The sequence below is a fragment of the Triturus cristatus genome, chromosome 7 (genome assembly GCF_964204655.1).
Source record: "Triturus cristatus chromosome 7, aTriCri1.1, whole genome shotgun sequence".
Lineage (NCBI taxonomy): Eukaryota > Metazoa > Chordata > Amphibia > Caudata > Salamandridae > Triturus > Triturus cristatus.
In genome coordinates, this window is record NC_140590.1 from 273593941 (window position 1) to 273606186 (window position 12246).

At 44.9% G+C, this 12246-nt stretch overlaps 1 protein-coding gene across 5 annotated transcripts in view; it reads right to left on the reverse strand.

Annotated features, from left to right (window-relative positions):
• The window catches only part of LOC146809395 (oxysterols receptor LXR-beta-like), a 198166-nt gene that overhangs the window by 3317 nt on the left and 182603 nt on the right, over nt 1–12246 (reverse strand). The gene's annotated exons all lie outside the window — the stretch shown is intronic.

Here is a 12246-nt window from a genome sequence, read left to right on the forward strand (position 1 = left end):
AGGGAGAGATTACAACACATCTTTCCCCCTTAACAAACGAACAGAGTAAGGACTGCCTTCTACCGTAGAGGGGAAGAAAACAACAAGGTCTCCCTAAGTGTCCCTGGCACCAGAGGACCCAAGGTGAGGAACCAAAGTTCAACCTACACCCCCCATGCTATAATCCTGGTGCCAGCTTGGAGCGTTCTTTTGCCGGCCCCCTCTCCTGAGTTGTGCCTTCTCCAACCTCTCTTCGTTACCTTGTCCCCTGGTGCCTTCTCTGCTGGGCCTTTCCCTCACATCCAACGCCACCCTGTCCGTACTCCATTTTTTCCCATCTTCCAGGATTACCACATTTCTCTTGACCTCCTTAATTCTTCCCTGGGGTAATACTTTCCCCCTCATGATCTCTGGTTTCCTGATGTGCACCATTTGCCCTGGAATGAGGGATTTCTCCTTAACCCCCCACTTCCTGTCATACCACTCCTGGTATTTTTTCTGTCGGGCATCCGTTCTCTCCCGGAATTCCTCCTTGTTGACCACTACGTCTCCTTTGGGCACAACCAATTCGGGGACAACTTTGAACCTGCCCTCCTTCCCCTCAGCAGTTCAAAGGGGGTATGTCCCGTAGAGAGACTGGGTGTGGTGTGGTAGGCCCAAAGCATGTCTCTAATGGCAGGTACAATGGCCAAACCTGATTTGTTCGCCAGTTGTATGCATTCTTTCAACATCCTATTGGCTCTCTCCACCTTTCCATTGGCTTTAGGACAATAAACGGAAGTACGCACATGTGATATGGACATGTCTTCGAGAAACTCTCTCATCTCCACCGACACAAACTGTACCCCATTATCTGTGACTAGGGAGGAGGGAATCCGTTCTTTAGAGAATACTTCACTCATGAACTCTATCAGTGTCTTCGTGTTGATGGTGTTCACGAACTTACAAGATATCCAGTTCGAATAATAATCAATGAACCAATGAATCAGAGGTACCAATCCTGTGGTCCTTTGGCACGAATGGGTCCCGTAATGTCGAATCCCAGTTTGTCCCATGGTACCATTAGGATTTCTACGGGAATGAGTGGGGCGTGTCTTATGCTTCTTGTCTTGTCACTCACACTACAGGCGTAACAGTCTTTCACCTTGTCCTCCATTTGCTGATCCATTCCTGGGAACCAGTAAACCGCTCTCAGGCGTGCCTTGCACATGCTCCTGCCCATATATCCCTCATGGGTAAGTTCAATAATTTTTGACTTTAAGCTCTCTGGAGGTACAATTTTTCCTGACTTGAGCAGTAGTCTCCCCTCAATAGACAAATCATTCCTTTCATTCCAAAAGGGTTGAATGTCTTCTGACAGGTCCCTGCACTTGTTAGGCCACCCTTTAGTCACTAACCTTTTCACCTCGCCCAGGATCGTGTCCTGGTCCGTTTGCTGGTCCCACACCTCTCTCGCTACCGCTGGAATCTTAACTTCCATCACTATCTCCTTATCATTTTCCATTGGCATTTCAAGAGGTGATCTTGAAAGAAAGTCTGCCACCTTATTTTGTTGACCTGGGACAAATCCTACTTTGTAGTTAAAGCCTTGTAAGCCAAGGATCCATTTAGCAATCCTTGGCGTCAAATTCTCCAAGTCCTTTTTCTCAAACAACCCCACTAGCGGTTTGTGCTCCGTGTACACTTCGAATGGCATACCCCACACGTAAAAATTGAAGTGCTTGATAGCCCAATAAACAGCCAATGCTTCCTTCTCAATAGTCGAATAATTGGACTCTGCTGCTGTCAAAGTTCTGGAAGCAAACGCCACCACCTTCACGCCCTCCTCCGTTCTTTGTGATAGCATTGCCCCTATCCCTTTGCTGCTAGCATCAGTGGTAATCATTGTGTCCTTCTTAACATCAAAATTACCAATGTAAGGAGCGGTCGCAATGGCTTCCTTTATGTTTTTTATTGCCTCATCCTGTTCCTTTCCCCAAGTGAACTCACAATTTTTATTTAGCATTTCTCTCAAGGGTTGGGCCATCATAGCAAAATTCTTGATGAACTTCGCCATATACTCCGCCAGACCCAGGAATGAAAGCACTTCCTCCTTGCTCGTCGGTGTTGGCGCACTCCTCACTGCTTCCACTAGACTATACTTGGGTTTGATACCTTCCTCTGATATTATGTGTCCCAAGTACTCTACCGATGTGACACCCACCTTGCATTTACTTTCCTTCGTGGTAAATCCTACCTCTTTCAATCTTTCTAAGACCCTTTCTGCATTCACCTTATGCTCCCCTTCGCTTGTACCATAAATCAGTATATCATCCTGGAAGCACATGGACTTCTGGCAATCCTTTAGCACATGCTGCATGGCTCTTTGGAAAGCTGAAGCTGCCGAGGCCAGTCCAAATGGCATTCTTAGGAACTTGTAATTTCCAAATGGAGTCGTGAATGCCGTTAAAGGCTGTGATTCTGGGTGTAGTCTTATTTGATAGTATGCGGATGATAGATCCAAGACACTAAACACCTTCGCTCCTTGCAATGTGCTTTGCATTTCATGAATTCTCGGCAACGGGTGTCTGTCCACCACTATGTTACCATTAAGGGCTCTCAAGTCCACACAGAGCCTAATGCTCTTACCACTATCCTTTGTCGTAATGACAATGGGTGCCAACCATGCTGAGCTCTCAATCTCTTGGATAGCCCCTTGTCTTACCAATTTCTCCAACTCCAACCTTAATGGTTCTCTCATTAATAAAGGGACCGATCTCGTCCTGTGAACTACTGGCTTTGCCCCTTCTTTCAGTACAATTTTGTGCATGTAGTTCTTGAGCAACCCCAACTCCTCACTGAAAACCTCAGGGTAATTCTTAATGAGTCCCGCACAATCCCCAGGGGTTTCCATGAGCAAGACCTGTTCACTGTTGTTGGGATCCAGCTTAATGCCAAGCTCCTTCTGATGTATCCATCCCAGCAAGCTCGACCCCTCCTTGGTTATGTATACCTTCCCCACCGTGTGCCTCTCTTTGAATGAGATCCTCATCCTCACCATGCCCACTAAGGGTATAGGGATCTTGTTGTACCCTGAAGGGGAAATGTCAGCCCTTTCTAGTTTGATTCCATGATCTCCAAATTTCTCGTCAAATACTTTCTTTTCAACTAGTGTAAACGGAGAGCAAGAATCGGCATAGACTTTAACCCCAACATCATCCAGTCTAATATCACACGTGGGATATACAGTATTGTTTTCCGTGCTCTCCCCCTCAATTTGGAAAATATAATTCTTATCTGTATCTTCACCAGCCTCATTGCTATCCACCATATGTACTTTGGGTGTAAACACATTACATACTTTTGAGAAATGACCCTTTTTGTTGCATTTCCTACATACAATATTCCTTGCGGGACACTTCCAGTTGTTCGCTAAATGGTTATGGCTACCACATCTGAAGCATTGTAAGCTATTCATCTTCTTATTTACTACCTCTCTATGTTTTTGATCCACCACGCACACAGCCTCAGTGACCGCCCCCTCCTTATGCTCTGCTCTTTCCTTTCCTGCCTCCCCTATTTTCATCTCTTTCATGCACTGTGCCGTGTGTTCTAGCCCCTTAGCTATACTGATGGCCTCCTCTAGATCGGGGTTTCTTGTGAGTAGCTCCTCTTGCACTTTCCCATCATTTGTGCACCTCACCAATTGGTCTCTTATGAGTGAATCAGTGAGCGCACCGAACTCACATGTGGCTGACATGCCTCTCAACACCGCTATATATGAAGAGACTTTTTCATCCTTCTTCTGACTACGTTTGAAAAATTTGTGTCTCTCCAAGACTACATTCAGTTTCACCTTGAAATGCTCTCCCAATTTCCTTAACGTATACTCATACACATCCACCCCTTCATCCTCCTTCAAGGGTTCGTCCTTAACCAATCTCCCTGTGACGTCCTCATACACTTTCCTTCCTTGCACTCCTAGATTGTGTAATAAAATATGCTGCCTTCTTGTATTTGAAAAGTTCCCTCCGCCTATGGCGATTAAATAGGACTTGAAAATCCCTAGCCATCTCCTCCAGGGTATGTCTGGCTCCCCTAATTCATTCAAAAATGGGGGTGGTTGACTCATACCTGCACCCGCCATGGTATACTACGTTTGTTTCTCTCCTACAATTTCCTCAAGATGCACGTCTCTTTGTAAAGATGTAACCCCAATCTTATTTGACAGGTACCACCAAATTAAAGGGATAATTTAAGCCCTGTCCAAATACCTTGGCTGCGATAGAGATCTGCTTCCACCAGACTTATGACATGAAACTTTTCCACTTCTGTAATACTTCCCACAGCTACTTGGATTACACCACAATGAAGCAGAATGACGAGCTGTACATAACACCCAATGAAGATCTATTTCAACCCTACTTAGACATGAAATATGTAAAAACTGTCAGTTTTCTCACATCTACTTGGGCTATACCCGAAAATGGAGGAGATTGCTCTATTCTCCCCCTCATAACATGTCACCCGATAGTGTTAATTCTCTTCTTCAAGTCCAGATTCTATGCCTGTGAATGTCTCTGAGACTCCGCCTACACCCGGAACAGTTTTTTTCTTCCTACGAGGGAGGCGTCACCTGGAGCGCTGACTGGAGTCTCATCATGTCGCGCGGATTCCTCGCCGATGCCGGCAACCCCCAGCGCCACTTGTCGATAGGTGAGTAAACTTCTAGCCTCCGTTAAATGCTTCGCCCTAAAACCTCTTTTGAACGTCCCTTGCCGTCGCTGCTGCCGCGCCTCGTGAACACTTTCACTCTCTTCACGTCCGATCAAGGCACCTCACCTCACATCTGAAGCACCCGCCTGCAGTGACGCCTTCCGAACCGCTGCTGCGCCTCGGGAGTACTCTCACTCTACTCACGTCAGTTCTAGGCACCTTATCTCCTTCTGATGCACCAGCCTGAAGTTCCGCCTTTCGATCCGCTGCAGTCAGTGGCGCGGTCTGCCCCCAGTCACGTCACTACCACCTTCTCTCCTTACTTGTCGATACCCCGTGACTGTCAAGGGTCCACCTCGATTCCGCTTTCCTTTTACTCTTTGATATCTCGTTCCATGCGCAGCACAGCCTCACGCTACACTTAGCGGTCACGTCTTCAATTTGATTACCTCACTCCACAATGAGCTGTCCTGCCTCCACTTCACTTTGGATCTTCCGGTGGACACCCTTCTGCTGTAAGACCATACAGCTACAAATAAGGAACGGTGATCCGGCTTCAAGTATGTCGCCTCACCGCTGCACTGGCAATCCAGACTCTGCCAATGCTCCTTTGTCCGTCCCGGTCCATATGATCCACGACACAAGCTTAAGTCCTATAGGGGAGGACGCTGCTCCGTCCCTGTCACGGCTTCCCTTGTCACTCGTCGCCAAATATGTAATAAGGAGCAACGCTGGTAATACAGTTTAACTGTTTTATTAGTCAACTCATAAACAACACCCTCAGCTTGTCAGTCGTACAGGCATATATCAATAGTGAAGGCAACCACATCAACATTCTAAGGTAGCCTTCATACCAACATTCTAGGACTGTACTATTAGCGACATTGGGGAAGGGGTGCATGGCACATACCAAGAGGGAGAGATTACAACACATTATGAATGCACTTAGAGGCCAGCAGAAGGACAGCTTACACCACAGCTTCACAGCAGTCAAAGAAGCTAAACTGAACACATTCCCTGATCAGGACCTTTCACCTTCCACACAATCAACCACTCCTAGCAATACCAAGCATAACAGGTCAGCATGGTTGTGCATTTCCCAGTGCTGAGAGAGGATGGAGCACCTCAGCTACAAGTGGGGTGCTTGGGCAGTGTTTTGTAGGGGCCACAGAGCATAAATAGAAGGAGGTGCTATGTGGCAAGCAAAAACATTCAGGTGTTAGGGCAAAACTTTACATACAGAAATAGCAAAAAGAGGAAGGTTTTGCTAGCTTTGGGAGCACTAGCTGTGGTGTTTGATGTCTCATTGCTGAAGGAAAATCTACTTTTCGGTTTTCAAGCGTTTGACATCATTCAGAATTAATTACCTAGAATGGAATATGATGAAAAGCACTCCAATCCAAACCAAAATAGATTACAACGATGGTGTTAATCGCATTTCAACACGCGTGAAATTTAATCTCCTCGAGTTCACATGCGTAATGACAACAAAAACAGGTCCTGCTCAAATCCATAAATTCGTCTGCGGTTTCAAACATAGATACAGTCACCACATGAATATTTATATTGAATGCCCTGAAAATCTTTACTTAAAGACAAGTTTGGAAGCCCTGATCAAGGGGAAAACAATTCGGCATTTGGTCTATTCAGAGGAAACCCCAAGTGCCTTTTTCACTTCCGTTTAAAAGGAGAGATTTCGTCCCACTTTTTCATTCTCACAACAGCACTTTGTGCTCTGTTTCTTGCAACTAAGTGTGCTTCAGTACTGGGAATCTGTTCAGTCTTTTCTCAATACTAAATCCCGTGGACAGGCCTGTTGTGTCAGGTCTTCTCAACCTCATGCACATACATCTGCCCTTGCATTTCAAGGGGAATCGTCCAAATGATCCGAAACAGTGCAACCGTTCTTGCAAGGATTTGCAGGACTTGGCCCATGAGGCAGAAGGTAGTAAAGCTTTCATATGAATGCCCATGGAGTTCAAATAGATCTTCCTCTAGGTATAAAGCTCATTGACTATTCTAGTCCAAGATGCAGAGCAAAGTAGCAGAGGAGGCTGTCCTGACGAGCCTACTCTGCTTAATACAAGGGCAATCCCAGAGGGGCTTTCACGATCCAGTTCCAGTTCAGAGACAATCTCCTGAAATACAGAGAAATGGCTCTGACATCACGACATCCTATTCATTTGTACCTTTATAGCAGCTGAAAGAAGTACAAAGTTGACACGATTCCCCCTCCTACAAGGAGCTTATTCAAGTATTTAAGTAAACATGAATCCACTTCCTCTTTTCACAGAGGTGTGGCGCAGAGGCCAGAATGGCTGACTCTGCAGCGCGGGGCTCACGGTTCGATCCCCTACGCCGGGGGCAGCTCAGCTCACCATCATGTGACTCTGGGCAATAGCTCACTAAATCTCCGACAGCTCTCCGTGCCTGGATACCCTTAGGAGTGATAAATTCGCGCTTTACAAATGTGGAATTATTATTATAAATAACCCACCGCTTTTTGAAAAATATTCCTTTCTGATTTGATTATTAAAATTCAGGATCCATTTTCCAAAACCGTTTGAATTAATTTTGTAGTAATAATCGGTACAAAGTATTCTTATACAACAATTCACCTTCACAGTTCGAGGCCAAGATTCATACAGCATACCGTTTCACATACCCCATGGATTGTATTAAAATGGTTTACTCACTTGTTTCATGATATTAAACATTAGCTTGTAGATAAAACAGATAAACCACAAAACACTGAGCATACATTCAATCACCAACCTAAAGGAAAGAGGACTGCCATAAGTAAGCTGCTTTACTATCACATTATTAGTTTAGTAAATCCAATAACTAAAGTGCCGCCAGTATTTTATTTCAAACAATATTATTTCATTCAATATAACACATTCAAGACGGAATCATAATACTTGTGAAACATCTGAGTGAAATAAAAAGTTAAACATGGACTAGCCTAGAAGTACAGTATTTAGTATTACTTTCTTCAAAGTAAGAGTTTACCCCGAGACTCCGTTGCCTTTATGTTGCTTGAGGCCTTTTCTTGACGTTCCAGGGTAGTAAGAGATTACTTGGCATTAACTGCAACAATTAATAGAATTTACCATTGGTGTCCTGGTTCCATAATACACCCCAAATGGACGACCCTTTTCCTGCTTAACTCAGACAGCAGGTTCAATCAGACACATGCTCACTCTAGATGGCAATGTGAGGCTAGAGACATAGCTCACAAACAGATCACACTTACTAAATCGAAGGTCAGGGCGGCTCTTAACTATAGAAAAAAAATGATTATCCCGTGTAATGTACATAATACTTTACCTACTCATAAGAATCACTGAAGCCCAGATGTGCCTATTGACTTGGACCAGAAAAACAGTCCCAAACGTCCTTTGTGCTAGGTCATAGATTTTAGTTGAAGATTGAACGTCATGGCCATTGATATCCTAAGGGGAAATGTTCGGCTGCATGTCGGCAAATCCACACATAGTATGTTCTCAAAATACTTTAAAGTATTTTTAGAGCTTACTTCAAGCCAAAAACACAGTTCTGTTAGTTTCAGTATGCACGGATTGCATTTCGGTTTCAGGTCCTGCAATGCGATCCATGCCCTCACAGATTTTCCAACCTCGAAATAGACAAGATCAGTCACAAACTTCCCACCATCCGCAACACCTCCATCACCATAGCCACCTTCCCAGATGCCTGGAAACACACAGAAGTCAGAACCCTCCTCAAGAAAACCTCTGCAGACCCCAACGAGCTCCAGAACTACCGCTCCACCTCACTGCTCTCGCTTACTGTCAAAGTCCTGGAGGAAGCCATCAACCTCTAACTCACCGAACACCTGGAGAGAAACAACCTGCTGTACCCTTCCCAATTGAGTTTCAGGGCCAAGCAAAGCACTGAGACAGCCCTGATCACCACAACAGACAACATCCGCTCACTTATCAACAGAGGAGAATCAGCCACCCTGATCCTGCTCAACCTCGCCACAGTCTTCGACACCGTCTCCTACCACACTCTCATCGATTGCCTGTGTCAGATCAGAAATCACAGACGACGCACTCACATCCTTTCTCACAGGGCACACCCAAAGGATCCATCTCCCTCCTTTCATCTCACAAACAAAGCGCACCAACTGCAGCGTCCCTCAATGCACATCCCTCAGTCCAACCCTCTTCACATCTACATGACACCACTTGCATATATCGTTAGAAACCAGGACATCAACATCATCTCCTACACTGATGACACCCAGCTCATCCTCTCCCTCTGTATACCCCACCACAACGAAGACCAACTTCCACAAATGTATGAACAACGTCTTAGCCTGGATGAGGAACAACTACCTGAAGCTCGACACAGACAAAACGCAAGTACTAATCTTCATCAGACACACATCCCTCTGGAAAGACTCCTGGTGGCCATCGGAACATGGACCAACCCCCACTCCAAAATACCACACCCCCAGTCAGGGTATCATCCTTGGACAGTGAATTCTCCATGAAACGTCAGGTCAACGTTGTCTCCTCAGCCTGCTTCCACACCCTCCGCATGTTCCGCAAAGTCTTCAAGTGGCTCCCCATCAGCACCAGAAAAATGGTGACCAGGTTGTAAAACTACGGCAACACACTCTATGCCGAACTCTTCAAGACTCAAGGCGATCCAGAATGCAGCAGCCAGACTTACTCTCAACCTGCCCAAGAGGACGTACATCACCCATACCTGAAAGACCTCCACTGTCTACACATCCAGAAAAGATGTAAATTCAAACTTCTGACCCACTACTAATATGTTTGTCTTCTCAGGAGCATGAAGGACAAGGAGTCAAAATATTTGCAATGATGGTAGGTAATCGATGCCCTGCTTCTGTCAGACAGGCCAAGGGTTTGCAATATGTTAAAAAAATTACACTCTTCCCCTTACAGGTGACAGCTTGCCACTCATCAGCCATGGTATCTCACCGTGGTACACAAACCCAAAATTAGGGTTCCAAGTATGTCTTTGTCTCCTCTTTATGGAACTTGGCCTGAAACTGCTTTGATCTTAAGGCATCCCTACCAGTCCTTTACTGGACACTCTAATGGTCAAGCTCACTGTGGTTGGAATGGGCAATAAAATCTCTTTAGTGGTTTCGCATAGCTTTCTTCTTTAGTGAGTTGAGGCTAGTTTTGATTAAAATTTAGGGGTGTGGCTTGTATTCAATTTTTGTTTGCCTCCCAGTTTTGGGCAGTGTCATATACTGTTATAATCAGGATCTGGAGTAAGGTGGATTTCAAAATGGAGGCATCCACTTTTTTTGGCAAGTATGGTTGTGCTCTAGAAAGTTAGATCTTTCACGCAGCTTCAGCAGGGTCAAATTAGTTTCACCACCTGAGTCCATTAAGGTGCTGTATCTGCTGATGACCTTAAGAACAGCTCCCCCGGGGAACTGCTGATATGGTTTTCCCTTTCCAGTTGCACAATCAATTAATCTTTGGACATGTACCAATGCATGCGACTCTTCAATATTATGTGGCATCTTATTCAGTTTTTTTCGCTCTACTATTTGGCATCTGGTCTTCAAGCTATACAACTATATGAACTAGTTACTTACCTTCAGTAATGCTATTTCTGGTAGAGAGTCTATCCAACTGCAGATTTCTCAGCTTTTGAATATTCCTCTACCTAGCTGCAGATTTCTCAGCTTTTTAATATTCTCCAGGTGTCAGACTGGATCCGGGAAACTTTTTTTCATAGTACCTCTGTGTGCCAGAAGATGGCACTGAGTGGCTCTGCCTGGGTACGGTTCCACTCAGGAAATGACGTGCGTGACCTATAAAGGCACCACTCACGCGCTGACGTCTGTTGTTTTAGAGACTGTCTGCGCCACCAGACATGGAGCTTCAAAAACAAATTGTTAGACCAGTGTCCATATTCCTAGACTTAGGATCGATTAACGGGTAGAGCCCAATCACAGAACATGGCGGATGGAAAGCTCAGTGAGGAACCTGTGGCCAGAGTCTTTAGCAGAAGAACCAGTTACTTACCTTTGAGAACGCTTTTTCTGGTAGACTTCTAGATGCAGGAGCCTCACCTTTTGAATAGATACCAAAGCAGCACCTATTGTGACACAAATCAGAAATGTCTGCATGACCGAGCAGGCAAAGTGCCCCCTTAGCGAACCTGGCTATCCCGACACTATTGCTGTTCTGAACATAAGGAGGAACGCTCACGTAGCTGTTTGGCATATGTTTAGGACAAGGACTCCACATGCTAAAATAGTGGTAGCAGCTTTGGCCCCAGAAGAATGAGCCCACAGGCCTTCTAAAGGCTGCTTCTTAGTCAGTTTGAGGTAGATCTTAATATTGAGGACAATCCTGCGGGGGATTACATGCTTCTTCACAGCTTTGCCTTTTTTTCGCTCCAGCGAATCCCACATGAAGCGGATTGCTGACCTGGTGTTTTTTGGTATGATCCATGCAGAAGCTCAGGGCTCTCTTTGGGTCCAAGAAGTAGAGTCTCTCCTCCTCCTTAGAGGGGTGAGGCAGAGCATAGAACGCTAGCAGGGTGATGGCTTGATCGACGTGGAACAGCCTCACAGCCTTCGGTAAAAAGAATGCCCTAGTCGCAGGACCAGCTTGTCGGGAAGAAGAAAACAAGTTACTTACCTGTAACTACAGTTATGCAGTATTGGTATCTTTCATAGATTCACATGCCTGAATCATTCCCCATCGCCAAGGCGGGAGTCCCACGGTAAATACAAATGTAGTGCCAAAAGTAAATAACAGTAGTAGGCTAAAAGAAAAAGCCTAAGGCCTACATCTTAGTAGCCTATCTACATCATTATAGTAAAAAGAGCCACAAGTTGGCTCCAAGCAATCAGCTACCAGCACCCTCTAGAACCTTCCCAGCAGAGGCAGTACTCCTCAGATTTTGCTACCACAAGTGAGGAGTAAGTATGCCTGATTATAGAGAACTGGCTCATTGGGGAGGAGGGTGGTTGCATGCGAATCTATGAAAGATACCAATACTAGATAACTGTAGTTACAGATAAATAACTTGTTTTCTTATCCAGTATTGGGGTATCTTTCATAGATTCACAGGCCTGAATCAGAGTAGCAAGCAGTATACCAATATTCTGTTGTTTGCGGATGGTGGGAGACATGTGCTCCAAAACTCCCAAATAGCATCCACAAAGGTTTAAAACAATATATATATATATATATATATACAAATTCACTTAAAAAACCATAGGTTTCACACATGTTATAGTTAGCTGGACATTTCACTCGTGAAAAACCATTGAAATTCCCCCGTTATAGTTAGTGCAGGCAACTATAACTCACGCGACCGCAATCCTCTGCTGATGACGTCAGATATTACATCACTGTATTTAGACACTTATTTACCCATGTCTTCTTCCATTAATTTTTAGCTATACATATATTACAAATATTTTTTTTTCAGAAAGACACATATGTCATCAGTGATGTAATATCTGACGTCATCAGCAGAGGATTCCGGTCGCGTGAGTTATAGTTGCCTGCACTAACTATAACAGGGGAATTTCAATGGTTT